The following is a 17,184-nucleotide window of genomic DNA, read 5'->3' on the forward strand; positions in this document are numbered from 1 at the left end:
TTAACTATTTATAATTAACTTTTTTGGAAAACAATGAAATTTCAACTAATAAAAATATTTTAAAATTAAATTAGGGTGTCTATATGGTAAAATAGGATGTCTTTTAGCCAACCCTTATTTTTATACTTATTATTGCTCTAAAAATCAAACAAATTAGACTAGAGGGAGTAGGATAGGTTATTTCGTTGGTCGCCTAATTTTCATCCTAGATATGAATCATCTATCTCTGTTGTTTAGATTCGGCTTCCCTACCTTCCATTGCCATTTTGAGTCCTGCATACCTTAAGGGTCTTGTGGGAACCTTTGGACAATTCCATCGAGTAAATGAGCACACTCTTGCCTTGGCTCATCCCATGTTTGCTTGTGTATGTGTTGAGATGGATGTCTCTCAACCTTTTCCTTTTAGGGTTTGGGTTGGTCTATCCAAAGAAGAATGAATTCTCCTTGTCTGTTATATCCTAGGTGGTATGTCTTCGCCATGGTGAGCATGGTAGAACAAGTGTGACAAGAGAACTCAGCTCCCCCATGTTGAGTCTCTCTCTTCTCCCCATTGTTTTCCTTCTTTTCTATTTTCTCTCTTCGGTCTTTTTTCCTTTCTTGCCATATTTTTTTGTGATTGAACCAGTCATATTGAATGGAAAGAGTGAGGTGGAAAGGCTTTGCCATGCAATTTTTATAACACCACCCTTTTGGTCACTGGAGACCCAACCTGCCTTCGCCGCTTGTCTTAGCTACTACCATCCCCAGTTATGGTCCCATTAATGGTCTTTAACTTTTGTTGGTAACCCATAAACACTAGCCACCGACGCTACCTATCTTAGCCAACGTCCTGTCTAACCATTGTCATCCCTTGTCTAGCCATTGTCATCCCTTGTCTAGCCACCTTCCATCTCCGGTAAAAGAAGCAACAATCTATTATTTGTCTACATACCACCTCCGGTAAAGTTAAAAAAAAAATTATAAAATCCCGATTTGTCTGCATTTTTTCTTACCCACCCTTTAAAAAGGTAGGAATGAAGCCATCATGGATGTTTACAATTTGGATTCCTAAGAGGTTGTCGATGACAAAGAAGTGGTAGATGTCGACAATATACTTCACTTACGGTTATGAGGGTAATTAGGTTAGCTTGAAATCACTCACCACCGTAAGGTGAGTAATTAGTTTAGCTAATTGGATTTATTTGATACCATAATATTTTTTTCCTCTGTGCATTCATTTTAAAGATCATGAAATGAATTCTACCAATAAATGATTTGTTACTATGGTTTTCGAAGTTAAATGAGTACCTGGTATTGACGGTCGTCGGGCATAACAGTTATGTTGTGGACCTGTGGTGGTACATGCCGAGAGATTTTAGGGAAGGATCTAGAAAACAAGAATGTAAAACAAAATAACCAAAGTAAATCTTTGATTAATCGGAAACTAACTCAAAACCAATGTTTTTACAATATGTTCTCATAATCATAAACTCGATTATGAACATGTATATATAGCCTAACAAACCAACTTGTATTAGACCAACTTGCCATAAACTAAACTTTCTATAAATTAGATTGTTTGTTCTCCAAGTTCTCATCGACTTAGGATTCCAACAGTCACCCCCGAAAAACGAACCGAATCAAAGTCACCCGCTTTGACGTTTTCCCGTCCGTTTATTTCGCGCCTCTAGTTAGTCTCTCTCTACCTTAGAACAAGTATGATCAAGAAAAATCGAGGTTGCTTGCGATCAAAACGAAATCACACCCCCCTTCAACGGTACTCGATTCATGTTGCGCCTGCCCTATAACAAAAGGCTACACTTTTCTTGAAAGCGACTCTCAAACCGACACCGTCTTCACCTCATTCTGATACCAATTAAAGTTCAGAAAACAAGAATGCAAAACAAAATAACCAAAATAATTTTTTGATTAATCAGAAACTAACTCAAAACCGATGTTTTTACAATCTGTTTCATAAGCATAAACTCGATTATGAACATGTATATATAGCCTAACAAACCAACTTGTATTTGATTAAGAAACTTATGGCCAACTTGTCATAAACTAAACTTTCTATAAATTAGATTGTTTGGTCTCCAAGTCCTCATCGACTTAGGATTCCAACAGTGGAGAGGATGGGGACCTAGGTGGTTTGACTTTAATTTAAAGTAATATCAAATAATAATAATAATAAATATATAAGAATAGATAAATTCCTCATTTTATTATGGGATAACGGCAAAAACGAAACACCATCAACAAAAGATAAGGATAAAACTTGTAGATGGTCCAAACCACATCGACTTTTCATGTAATTTACTTTATATTATATTTGTGAAACATGTGACTGTTGGAATCCTAAGTCGAGTAGGAATTGGAGACCAAGTAATAGCAACCTAGTTTTTAGGAAATCATAAACAAGTAGGTTTCTAGTTTCCTAATTGTAATCTAATTACAAGTCGGTAGTTAGGATTATATATACATGGTTTTAGGTCGGGTTATGATCCTTGGAAAACATTGTAATATCGTGAGTTTTGAGAGAGTTTCTCATATAATCAAAGAGTTATTTTGATTAAAACAATCGTGTTTACATATTCCAATCTTTAGTGACGTGATATATTCAAACAAATTCGTGTTTTATAAATCATAATATATGCAATGATCATTTGTATAGATGCTAACATGCACGATAATTATGTTGGTATATGCCTATATGGGTCCAATAAGAAAGCAAGAATAACAAAAGTGTTTAAAGGAAATTGTTTATTGAATTTCAAGAATCAAGATACCTAAAATGCTTACCTAGGGTCTTATATATAGGATAGGGCTAAATTTGGTCTGCACGAATAATTATAGAAATAGTTGGTAGTACACATTGAACCTCTAAAGTTGAAAAAATATCCAGAAAAAATGAAAGATATTGACTCAATGGAGAGTTGCTTTCCCTTAGTGGCCAAGGGTTCTTACAAACGTCACTACCTACATGTTGGTTTTTGCCACTAACTTTTCAAATGTCTCTGAATCACATTAAGATGTTTTGTGTGACCAATTTCATCACCCTCTTCCCCACACGCCAAGAAAAGAAAAGGTTGGCATGCATGCAAATATTATATGGATAAGGTTCTCTATATACGGTTGTAAACGAATTAAGCACTAAGTTTGTTTATTTAATAAATGAATGAGAAACTTGGATCAAAATTCACACTTCATCCTAATTTTAATTATAAAACTCACGTGGATTTATTTTATTTTTCAGAAAAAAAAATCAATAAAACACGGTTTCATAAAATGTAACCCTAATATTGAAACTAAGATGAAATAACTATTAAATTGAGGTCCGCTATTTTTTTTCTTGGCTGCCAAGCCTTAATTAGAAAGTGATTAGCGTAAATATGTTTGACTAACAAAGAAAATTTCCAGAAAAGTGAAGACATACATTTCTTACTTTATTCCATCATCCTCCTCCACACGCCAAAGAAATTATTAGGAAATTTACAACAAACTGATTCTTTTTGGTGTATAAATATCGCAGATTTAATAAGGATATCAGTCATAAAATTGAGAACGCACTTCAGGAAAACTTTTTGCAAGAACAAGTTTTAACAAGAAAATTTCCATTTCTTCATTTTCTTTTGATTCAGATGGCTATTATATCAGGTTTTTTTAGTTGTTTTTCGGGTGCAGCAAACAAGGTGATGGACGAAGGAAATGATGAAAATGGTGCATCAAGAAAACTTCAGAACATTGATGGAGATCACAAAACGAAAGTGATCAAGAGCAGAAAAAGCGCACCAATTCCAGTTGCTTATTTCCCAGTCGCCTCAAACTTTTCTCGATTGTAAATATAAAAAAGAAAAAGAAAACAAAAAAAAAAAAAAAAAAAAGCAGTCCAGTTAAGCTCTACTATGCTTAATGGATCCAGTGCAGGTATAGATGCATTATGCATGGAGCTACTAAGAGAAAAGTGAGAGGATCGAATATATATGGAATTAATGGTCATGGGTTCAACTCCACGTTCTTGAAACCCTCAGTATGTATTATTATTCAGAGTAGGAAGAAGCATTTTAATGTATAATTTCATTTGTTTTTATATATATTCAATTTTAAGATTTTTTTTTTTTCTAAATTTTGATAGACCGTATGTTCGTGTCTCTTGTAGCACTTTAGACAAATCTATTTCTAATTAGTTGATGTGTTTAATTTATATATGATCTATATTTTAGTATTTACATTTAACTAACTAGTCTTCCAATTCGATCATGAAAAATATTCTTCTCTAAAGTCGAATCCATAAGGACAGCAAGAATAAAAAGAAACAAGGAGAGGGATCTTCTTGCTGTCTCACACATCTACAAAAAAAATAGAATTCTTTAGTTGGGGATTTATTTGAATTGAAATAAACTATTTCTAATTTTAAAATTCATTTGGATTTATTTTAATTTTCAGAAAAAAAAATAACCTCAATATAACACGGTTTATAAAACGAAATTATATTAATATTGAAACTAAGATAAATTGAGGTCCACTATTTTTCTTGGCTGCCAAGTCATGATGCATGGTTTGATAACTATTAAATCAATATTAAATCATTTGCGTACAATCTATTTGACTAAATCAGCATATATAACCCATCTGGGTACAATATGTTTGACTAAAAAAGAAAATTTTTAGAAAAGTGAAGAACATACATTTCTTACTTTATTCCATCATCATCCTTCACGCGCCAAGGAAATTAGTGGGAAATTTACAAGAAACTGATTCTTTTTAGTGTATAAATATTGCAGATTTAAGGATATCAATCATAATATTGAGAAGTGAGAACGCACTTCAACATAGCTTTTTGCAAGAACAAAATTTAACAAGAAAATATCCATTTTTTCCAATTTTCTTTGATAAAGATGGCTATTATATCACGTTTCTTTAGTTGCTTTCCGGGTACAGACAAGGTAGTGGATGAAGGAAATGATAAAAATGTTCCATTGAGAAAAGCTCCGAACATTCATGGTGACCACGAAGCAAAGGGCAACAGCAGAAAAAACGCACCAATTCTAGTCGCTTTGATGCACGTGGTACAAGTGATGATGGGTTTGATAATAACAACACTAGTATGAATGGAAGTGCGATGACATCAACAATAAATATGCTGAAGTAATTAATTCGCTATAACGCGTGATGTTTTTTTTGCCATTTGGGGTCGTTTAAGGTTTAAAAAACGCATTTTTCTGCTTTTTTATATTAGACAACTTTTTTTCTATATTTGATTTAGATAATTTACTAGGAATCTTGTATATCCTAATCAATTCTGATCTTCTAAGAATAAGGAAGGAAACTTATTTTCTCCTTATAACTATTTTGTTTTCATGTTTGTTACACAATTGGTGAGTAAAAAAAATCGATGTCTTCATTACACCATTATAAGGCAATTCAAATGGTAATTTTGTTATGGCATAGTGGACGCAATGTCAGTACCATATAGATCTAGATGAAGCAATTTTGTAATATATAATGTTACAGCGGACTAGGGATGACCTTTTTAACGACAAACAAATTAAAGCATAAAAAAAGAATCTTCAGTGAAATGAAAGAAAGAAGGTAAATCATGTTTGTTACCAGTGCTATCTTTAGTTGTTTCTCCGAAGTAAACAAGGTGATGGGTGAAGGAAATGGTAAAAATGGTGCATCAAGAAAAGCTAACGTTGATGATGACCATAAAGCAAATGTGAAGAGCAGAAAAAACGCACCATTTCCTGTTGCTTATTTCCCCATCGGCTCAAACTTCTCTTGCTTGTGAAGGTAAAAAAACGGTCCAATTAATTACATCACGAAGTGAGCTTTACTATGCTCTATAATGAATCGAGTACTGCTATTAATGCATTGAGTTGCTTATAACGAAGAATGAGAGAAACTATGTAGTAACTAGTAAGTATATATGTACATAACACTTTAAGGTGAATAATTAGTTTGGCTAATTGGTTTTATTTAGTAACATAATATCTCGTTTTTTCCACAGTGTATTTCATTTTAAAGATCGTGACATGAAATCTACAAAGAAATTATTTATTATCATATTTTTCAAAGTTAAATGAGTACATAGTGTTGACGACCATCACACGACGGCGGTTGTGATGGTACATGCCGAGAGGTTTTAGGGAAGGATGAAAAACGGTGGAAGGGGTGGGGATCCACGTGGTTTGACTTTATGTTATAGTAACATTAAAAAACCATCGATTATGTAACATCCCAAATTCCACGGTAAAATTTTCATTTTTTAAAAACAACCTAAAACTAAAAATGTTTACAAACAGGGTTTTCCAAAATCAAATTTTAAATAAAATTATAAAAACAACCTAAACCTAAAACTAAAAAAGTGTCAATAGTCACAAATCAAAGCATCCCAAAATCAAATTTTAAATAAAATAAAGGATGTGTACGATCAAGTCTTTATTTTGCCCTGATCATACGAAGTACCTAAAAACATGAAACCAAACTGTAAGCACGAACTTTAGTGAGTCCCCCGACCCCCCATCCCAAATACCACCACACAAATATATAACAACATGCACATTGGGTCCACATCTAACAGACTGGATTACCCTCGAGCTCACAGCATGAGTAGACGGCTTGTCTTCTAGTCCACAACTCATATCTAGCTTGCTCTCGAGCCCACAACATAAGTCTGGTTTGTCTTACTGGCCCACAGCTTATGTCAGGTTTGCTCCCAGGTTTGTTGGCTTCAACACAGAGCAGAATTGCCTCAACTCAACCACCATGTTGACATATACATAACAAACACTACAAATAAAATGACATTTAGTGGCGTAGAAAAAATGCCACTAAAAACCAAAAAAATGCACTAAAAACCCCTTGGGGAATCAGCGACAAAAAAAAAAGTGTTACTAAAAGCATTACCACTAAAGACCTTTAGTGGCACGTGTTAATTGTGTCTCTGTAGCAATTTTAAGCGTTAGTGACACTATTTTTGTGTCACAATTTAACTACTAAAACAAAATATTATTTTCATTCTTTTAGTGGTACTTATTTTAACATAAAAAGTTATATTAATAAATGTCTATTTTTTAAAATTTTAAATGGAGTTTAAAATAACAATAAGACAATTTAAATGATAAATTGAGACACAATATCATTACATCGATTTAAATTTATCTAACAACAATATCCTTAATATATTTACAATATAAACATCTTTAAAAAAGTTGAATACATCTAAATGTTGTGTTAGTAGTCAAAACATAATATTATCAAACTAAATACATATTGGTGAAGAAACATGATAGTTGATCATTTGATTGACCTCGATCTTTATATAATTGTTCTTCTTGTTTATCCACTTTACGAAAAATTACCTATCATATAAATATAATACATTATATGAAAACATATAGAAATACCACTAATAAACATGAGATAAAAAGAAACATAAACCTTTTACATGAAATAATATTTGTGCTAAAAAGGAAACATGTTAAACAGTTTAAACACCTCTAAATCAGTCGATAGATCCTTTACATTATCTTCTAAAAGTTATTTCTCTTGCACATCATGATATTGATGGTTAAAATGTGGATGATAAAGAAACATTTGCATATGTTAGAACATGGGTGGAACACAAGTATTAGAATAAGAGGCCAAAACTAAAATTTCAAAGATAACCATTCAAACAAGACAGACATGTATAAGTATGTACCTTGTAAACTAGACAAAAATCATCTTCTCAAAGCTTATTGATGTCTGAGAAGTGATCTATATATTTATCTATTTTAGCCAAACTAAATGATGGTAACTACAAATCTTTATTCTAACTGAACTCGTTATGATCTTCACCTAGGGATTGAACCAGATTTCCTGCTTGCTCTTTTTCACTTTTAGACACATTCAAACACAACCAGACAAAAACATACTTATAAGTAGAACTATTGAATCATGTATTTGATACCTAAGTATATTGGATATGAATGAAAAAAGCATAAATCATACCTCCGAAAGCAGGGGTTAGTTGAACATAATTGAGGTTGGTTGGGAAAAAATACAAAATTCCATAAATGAAACTCCAAAAATGTCATAAATGGTTTACAAGGAGATGTGTGTTATCTAACCATTCTGTGGAAGATTACGAAAAAAAAAAAGAATGAAGCAATGCCGCCCCTTTTCTTGAAGACTTCAACAAATGTCAGGTATATTATCATATGTTGATCGTGTATGACAAAAATTATAGTTATTCAAGTGACACGAACATATTCAATTTCACAACCGCTTATGGAAAACATAATCCTCTCTGACGGCTTATAGACAACAAATAAAATAAAACCCTAGAAGGACAAGAAGAACTGTTGAGTTCACCAAAGCAATGTTTACAAAAATTATTAATTATGTGCGTTTTTGTTCAGACAATGTAACAGCACAAGGAAGAAGGGAGAAAGGACAACCCTTACTTGTAGTATTAGTTGAACCAAAAAAACCATAAAGTTGCTTCGGCACCAGGAAGCCAACACCGATGATGGGGATGCACCTCCGCCGAGAAGCCAATGTCAGTTTGATGTGGGTTTGCATTACCTATCTACGATGGTAGTCACCGGTGAGGAATCAATTCTATGTGTGGAATCGTTGTCCTCTTAGAGGAGGATTGGAAGCTGGAATAGGAAGTGAGAAGTCGATTCTATGCTTTGGGTGTCTGATTTGCGTAAAGGAGGGGGAAATAATAACGCCAAAATGAAAAATGAAATTTTCTGAGAACGTGTATTGGAACAAATTTGGCGGGTATTTCTAATTCCTGGGGATTTTATTTCCCTCTGGCAATGAAGGAGGATTTTCCCTTTGTCTAGTAAAAAAAATAGTATAATGATTTAATTTATTTTTATAGTTTATGAAAAATTAAATTGGTTTAACATATGATGTATAATTTTTTTATGATTTTTATGTCACTAACAAATATGAAAATAATGTCACAAAACGACTAATGTCATTATATCTATTAATTTTTATAGTGACATAAACAAAGTGCCACTAAAAGTATACTATAGTGGCACAAAATAAATATGCCACTTAAAGATTGTGCCACTAAACATCATTTAGTTTGTAGTGAAATAACATGTATGCAGCAAACAAATAATGATATAACTAGTCAGACAAACAGGCAGATTTACAGATCACTACCGCATAGCAACACCCTATATATCAGGAGACAAATCTAATAGATCACTACAACATACTAACAGATCACTACAACACAGCAACATCCCCTATACCAGGATACACAACCTAGTGGGCCGGTATTGGTTCCTTCAACCCACAACTATAGTGAGGAAAACCTACTTGAATCGAAGAGCTTTGAAACACTGCGATACGATCCCTTTTTCTATATTGCTTGCACCCGTGAATCCACTAGCACCAAAACCAAATAAAATCTTTATCAATCGCCCAAAATCCTCAAGTTTGACCCAAATTCAAAACTTAGTCAAAAGTCAAAGGTCAACGAAAGTCAGTGAAAGTCAAAGTCCAATATTGGTTGCGTACGCCCAAAGCATACTCCCAGGTACCCCCAACGTACTCTGGCTGATCCCAACATTCCATTAAACACTTTATTCCTTAAGTCCTTTTGTGTAGAGCTTAGATTAGACTCAAAACTTTGACTTAAGTCATAAAGTTTCCACCTTTATGACTTCCCATGGCTAGAAAAGGTCCAAAAGCTAAAACCCTAACTTATTAATCCATCAAGATATCATAACTCTTTCATGGAAGGGATAGAAGGACCAATATCACATTTTTATGGTTCCTAATAGCTCCATAATGGATAAAGTTTCTAATTTTATCCATTATAATGGTCCAAGCAACAAATATTTAGTCTTTTAAGTTTCAAAGCAACCAAAAGTGCATCTTTCTTACTTAATCCATTAAGTCCAAGTTTCAAACCTTCAGATCTCAATCAAAATGATATTTAGATGGATAAAGTTTCCAACTTTATCCATAACAATGTTACAAACTATCAAGATCTAAACTTTATACACTAAAGTGACCAAAAGCTCATAACATCCAAACTAGCTAGATCTAACAAATGCATCATCAAGATTCAAACTTTATACCTTTAAAAGATGATCAAAGTGAACAATGTCTAGATCTATAAGCTCCCGTCCAACAAACACTTCTCCAATGAGCTCCTTCTTCTCCAAGATGCACCAAGAGCACTCCAAACCACTCAAAAATGCCTTTTTTGCTCACAAGACTCAAACTAGGGTTAGAATTTCAAGGGAATGTGTTGGAATGGTAGAGGCTGGGAATGGAAAGGTTTTGGGGGAGTTAAGGAACTTAAATAGGGATCAAAACCCTCAAATTATGGTTTGGCATCTGATCGCGTACGCTCTTAAATACGCATTTCAATTAGCTAGTACGTCCAACCTCCAAGACCAAATTCAAACTGTTACATCTTCTTCATTTCAACTCCGATTTTGGCGTTCTTTGTATCCACGGAAAGGTATTGAAGAATCCCAGAATATTATCTAGATATCTTGTACTAAAAACTTATCGAACAAAAATCCAAATTTCATGCGAGCCCGACCTATGATTTTTCCTTTTTTTTACCTTTCGGTCCAAAATACAATTCAAAGGTTAAGAACTTGCAACCATCATTACCTACTTCCAAAATATTTAAACATTGAATCCTTAAGGCCCAAACCATTTACAAAATTGATTTCCAGCCCGTGGCCTAGAAATAAGAAATGACAGAAAACATGATATTAAAAATAAATGTAGAAACAAAAAGTAAATTTTTCATTTTACCATGGATTAACGGCAAAAGTGAAACATTGTTAATGGGAGGGATAAAAGACGCAACAAATTAAACTTTTATGGATTGGCCAAATAAAAAACAAAATATAACGATAAAATTTGTAGATTAGTCCAAACCACATGGACTATTCATGTAATTTACTCTATGTTATATTTGTGAAACATGTGACGTGACTTATTTAAACAAATTCGTATTTTTATAATTTTATAAATCATAATATTACGGGTGACAATCATTGATCCAACTCGTAACCCGATACTGATCCAATACGAAAATAAACAGGTTTGGGTTGAGATTTTTGACCCGCCAACCTGCCAACCCGCCAACCCATTTATTTTATGGGTTGGATTGGGTTATCGGTTTAGGTTCGCAGGTAAATCCGCCAACCCGATTATATATATATATATATATATATATATATATATATATATATATATATATATATATATAGTTTAAAAATATATATTTAATTATTTATCAGTTTTGAATATTTAATTATCGTTTAATCGTTTTTCGAATTCCAAAACTGCAAAACATCTTCGAGTCGAATTAACATAGTTAGCCCCTAAGAATCCCCTAATTAAAAAGAAATTCAGTCTTCAATCTCCAAACTCACGACTTCGTATCTCCCATCTCCGTCGATTAAGGCATCAGTTACTGACTGTCACAGTGTCGCATGCACACCACTCGTCTTCTTGTCCTTCGGCTGTCGCACACCACTTGTTGTTGTCACTCCTATTTATGACTTTATGTTGAACATTTAAGACTTTTTTTGACTTCATTTGATTTGTAATTTTTAATTTAATTTTAAATTGTGTTGCTTATTAAATGGGTTATACATGTTGGGTTCGACTCACTGATCCACGAACTCACGAACTCATATACTTATACGAGTTATATGAGTTGGGTTAGGTTGATGTTTTTAACCCGCCAACCTACTAACCCATATATTATATGGGTTGGGTTGGGTTAATGTATTCTGACCCACCAACCCGCTAACCCGAACTCAACCCAATTGTCAGGCATATATAATATATGCAATGATCATTTGTACATATGCTAACATGTACGTGAATTATGTTGGCATATGTAGTGCTCAATATGAAAGCAAGAGTAACAAAAGTATTTTGAAAGGAATTGTTTATTGAATTTCAAGAATTAAGATACCTCTAAAATACTTACATAGGGTCTTATATATAGGATAGATAGGATAGGGCTAAATTTGGTCTGCACAAATAATTATAGAAATAGTTTATATGTGCACATTGAACCTCTAATGTTGTAAAAATATCCAGAAATACGAACGATATTCACTCAATATATAGAGAGTCGCTTTCCCTTAGTGGCCAAGGGTTCGTACAAACATCACTACCTGTACCTACATGTTGATTTTTTGCCACTAAGGTTTCAAATGTCTGAATCAAAATATGATGTTTTGTGTAAAGATGGCTATTATATCAGGTTTCTTTAGTTGTTTCTCCGGTGCAAACAAGGTGATGGATGAAGGAAATGATAAAAATAGTGTATCAAGAAAAGTTAAGAACATTGATGGTGACCACGATGCAAAGGTGAAGAAGAGCAGAAAAAGCGCACCAATTCCGGTTGCTTATTTCCCCATCGGCTCAAACTTTTCACGTTTGTAAATATAAAAGACATTCCAATATCACCAATTAAGTGAGCTTTGGTATGCTTAATGCAACGAGTATAAGTGCTATTGCATGGAGCTGCTTAGAGAAAAATGATCAGCGGAATATGCATGGAATTAATTGTTCTTGGGTTCATCGATCGATCTCCATGACATTGTTCTTGAATGTAGAATATTATGATTCAGCGTAGCAGAAGAAGCAGTTTGATGTACAATTTCATTTGTTTAATTGCATATATTCAATTTAAGATATTTTATATATTTTGATTGACCAATTCAAGTGTTCCTGTCTCTTATAGTAATTTAGACAAATCTATCGTTAGTTGATGTGTGTTATATATGATCTATATTTTAATATTTACATTTAATTAATCGCCAAAGTCCTGGTTAGTCTGGACGTTTGAAATTTTGAGATTTTTAGAAATAAGTTCATTCAAATTTGATAACTCTATTAGTGTAAGATACTGTGTGTGGTTGTGTTAATGCCTTAATGGTACCTTATAATATGTTGTATATGTGATCAAACAAGTTTAATGTAAAGAATAGCAATTGAAGGTCATCAATTGGAAGGTGCTATTAATTATGAAGGTTTATTATACACTCGATGTACATTTAATTTTTATATGAAGCAACTTCTAATAGAAAATCTATGTAATCTAGCTTAATTATATAATTCATGTTTTATATTGTATCATGTTTTTAGAATGGTATTTTCTGCTACAAAAATTCACACTTTAAACTTATTTTTGTTGAATATATTATTTATGTTAGAGAAGTTATTTGCAATTTTCATGTTGTTAGTTTATTTCAAATTCAAAGTGTTGGAAAGAAGAACATTACTTTTGGAAATACATCTTCTCTAATAAATGAAGGTTTTTTTTATCACTTGTCATACTCTCATTCATTTTGCCACATGTCATTTTGTGGTTATTTTCAATTAATTTTTATTCCATATGTAATTTTATGGTTTTCCTATTTTATTAAATTCCATATGGTGTTTAAATTTAATAATAAATGCATATCAATTTCATTAATAAACTTTCCTTATAACTTCAAAATCTTAAAATAAAAAATCTCATTAATTTGCTTTGATTAATTTATCTAAATGATTTGTTTAAATTTAAAAGAGAAAAAAAAACACTTTAATTTTAATAATTCAATATTTTTCTTATTTTTCATATAAATTCAAATTTCTCAAATGTTTATACATATTTAATTGTTTTAAATACACCCATGTAATACATGAGATTCACACCTAGTTTCTAATAATTTTCCGTTAAGATTTTTTGAAACAAATTGTTAAACGGTAGAGAAAAAAGAAAGAGAGATGCATGTAGAAATTAGAAAATAAGAATAAAATACACAAGACTACCACTCGATTGACTGTCCTGTCCTGCGCCCATCACCCATGAAAAAAGAAATGTTTTGTTCCAAACCGTAATTATGTAATGGCACAGTGGACACAATGTCAAGTTAGATAGACCATTTTGTTGTATTTAATGTCACAGTGGATGGCACGTAGGATTCAATGTCCATTGAATATACCTCAATAGAGTAATGAAAACCTAAAAAAATGTCTATTAAATACAATTAAAAGATAAATGATTTATGGAGCAAACTATTTACTGTTAGTTAGTCAGATTTGTGCAAAATAACTTTTCAAATGTTTAACTAGCACTCAAGCATAAATTGAGTCAAAATTTTAAAACCCTCTATAGTACAAACTTAACCTATGAAGTTGAAAATCTAACCATAGAAAACGAAAGATATAGGTAGGGGTGTTTAAAAAACCAAAACTAGACCAAACAAAAACCGGAAAAAAAAAAAAAAAAGAAAAAAAAAAAAAAAAAAACCCCGAAAAAACGTAACTGAAAAAAGCGAACCATTTGAAAAACCGATGGTTTAGTTTTTGTTTTTAGAAAAAAACAGATTTTTTAGGTTCGGTTTGGTTTTTCTATATCGAAAAACCGAAAGAAGAAAACGAACCGAACCGAAATACACAAAATGACATCGTTTTACATATAAATATCACAACATTAGTAAAGTTACTCATAGAATAATAAAAAGTAATATTTTATGGTGTAGGTGAAACGTGTATATGATATGAGGGATTAGAGTGTTAAAAGTCTAAAAATATTCACATCTTATACATCTATTGATTGTGAGAGTAAAAAAAAAACATAAAAAAAAAAATTTATAGTATAAAATAAAAGAAAATAGTTAACTCAATCTCATGATGATTATTTGTAAATGAGTATTAAATTGACATGCATATAAAAAATAATAGACACCTTTTTTTATTTTACAGTAATATCCATTTTGTTTAAACGAATGAAACATATTGTATATTTGTATTGGAGTATATATTAAATATTCATACAAGCTTTTAAAATCCAATGAACCGAATCTAATAATTTGTCGAATCTAATAATTTGTTTTAATTTTGTGATTTAAGGTAAAATAACGTTTTAATTTTGTGATTTAAGGTGATAATAACTATTGACTTATGAAACCAAATGAATAATGTTCTTAAAACTGCAAAACACTAAACACAATTAATAATTGAAATATACGATTTCATATATATATATATATATATATATATATATATATATATATATATATATATATATAATAAATGATTTGATTGGTACAGTATTACCATGATATTCACCATTATATTGGTACGATACAACTGATAAAACATTTTGGCTGCCAAATATATTAATTACCAATTTTTTTTGTTAGGTTGGTAACATGTTGATTGGTTTTCTATGATATAACTTTGTCCGCCCTAGTACAAACATCACTACATGTTGGTTTTGTTCACAATAATTTTTCAAAAATCACAAGAAGACACGATTAGCGTGACCAATTCCAACACCTTTCTCCCAAAGCAAACTAAGAGCATCCACAATGGTGAGTTCAATGAGAAAGTTGAATGAGGTGACAAGTATATTTGTCATTCAATAGATTAAACTCTAGCATAGTAAGATGTCATCTTAGCATTCAACGGATTTGAAGTTCAATAACCATAGAACTCTTCAATAAAAAAAATGAAAGTGTTTAGTTCTTAAATATATACTATAAATTAGCTTTTGTAATTTTCTATTGAACTTTATAGAGTTCAATGCATTGTAGAAAATATTTGTTAAAATTGTATGGAATGTAAAAAATAATGTGGAAATTCATTAAACTCTATAGAATTCCCTCGCAGGCCTCATTCATAAAGATATCTGAAATCTCATACACAAACAGAAAGCGTTCTTTCCATTTCTTTAATGGAAGATGTGAAACCATTATGAGGACAATAAACAAATAATTTGTTAACTTTTAAGAAAGGGAAAATGACACAATGGCCCTACCATGTATTTCGACTTTACATTTTCAATCCCTAAAATTTTTTTCGTACCCTTTAAAGGAACAAAGTTGATGTCGACCTGTTTTTTTTACCACTACGATCTAATATACCAGGTTAAAGCTGATGTGGCTTATGATTTGGAACTTTTTTAGTATAAAAAAATAATAATAAAATTGGGGCCCACCATCTCTCTCTCTCTCTCTCTCTCTCTCTCTCTCTCTCTCTCTCTCTCTCTCAAATTAATCTTAAATCTGAAATTATGGCTAAATCATAAAACATGTGGGCCCCACCGATTAGACTTGGTTCAGAATCATCGTCCCTTAAGATGATTTCTTTGAAGAATCTCTACAACGGATAATGTTTTGCGCCGCTAATAATCAGATCCAAAAATCTTAGAACCATGAGACTTTTCAGATGTTTCGGAGATTGGGATGGGGTTCTGAAACTTGCTACGAATAACATCAAGAGATTGAATGAGGTGCATCTGGAGAGACTTCATGTAACCGATATCAGCCTTGCATCCCTTTCCAATTGTGTAAATCTTGAAATCCTTCAACTCATAAAAACACTAAAATACTGGAATGTACTAATTTTGGTATAGCGTCTATGGTGGTGAAGTGTAAGCTTACGAGGAAGCTTCATATTGACGGGTGGAAAACAAACAGGATTGACGATGAAGGTTTGATTGGTGTAGCAAAATATTGCCATAACCTTCAAGAGTTGGTCCTTATCGATGTAAATCGCGCCCATGCTAGTTTATCGCGATTGGCTTCAAACTGCCACAAGCTAGAGCGATTGGCGCTATGTAGGATTGAGACCATAGGTGATGTCGAGATTTCTTGCATAGCTGCTAAATGTACGGAGTTGAAGAAGCTATGCATCAACAGTTGCCATGTGTCCGATCATGGAATGGAAGGTCTAGTACTTGGGTGCCTTAATTTGGTGAAGGTGAAGAAATGCAAGGGAGTCGCATGTGATGGTGTTGGTTGGTTGAGGGCTAGCCGGGAATCATTAGCTGTCAAGTTGGATGCTTTGGTGGTTGAAAATCAAAACCAGAATGCAACCGTTGAGGTGGTGGTGGAGGACCAACAACCACCGGCAACTAGTGACCTCAGAGGCAGTGTTAATGGTGGTTCTAGCAATAACCGACGGTCAACATCGCTTTAATGGTGAGGAGAGTGTTGTGGTTGGATTCTTTTACAATATCATGTATGTATGTATGAGAGAGAGATGGTGGGCCCCAATTTTTATTAATCTTTCGTTTTTTTACTGAAAAAATTGCAAATAATAAACCATGCAGTGACCAAAAATACATTGCCGTTGCGTCATTTTCCCCTTTTAAGAAAGCATTTAATTTATGAGCTAAAAATCTCGACTTTCCCTGCCCCACGACACCTG

At 32.5% G+C, this 17,184-nt stretch overlaps 1 pseudogene; it reads left to right on the top strand.

The window, feature by feature from the left end:
* The first annotated feature begins 16,063 nt into the window (after positions 1–16,063).
* Positions 16,064–16,953, top strand: LOC145035349 (F-box protein SKIP2 pseudogene; annotated as a pseudogene).
* The last annotated feature ends 231 nt before the right edge of the window (positions 16,954–17,184 follow it).

Source organism: Lactuca saligna, chromosome 3, assembly GCF_052625555.1.
Source record: "Lactuca saligna cultivar CGN05327 chromosome 3, ASM5262555v1, whole genome shotgun sequence".
In the NCBI taxonomy this organism is placed as follows: domain Eukaryota; kingdom Viridiplantae; phylum Streptophyta; class Magnoliopsida; order Asterales; family Asteraceae; genus Lactuca; species Lactuca saligna.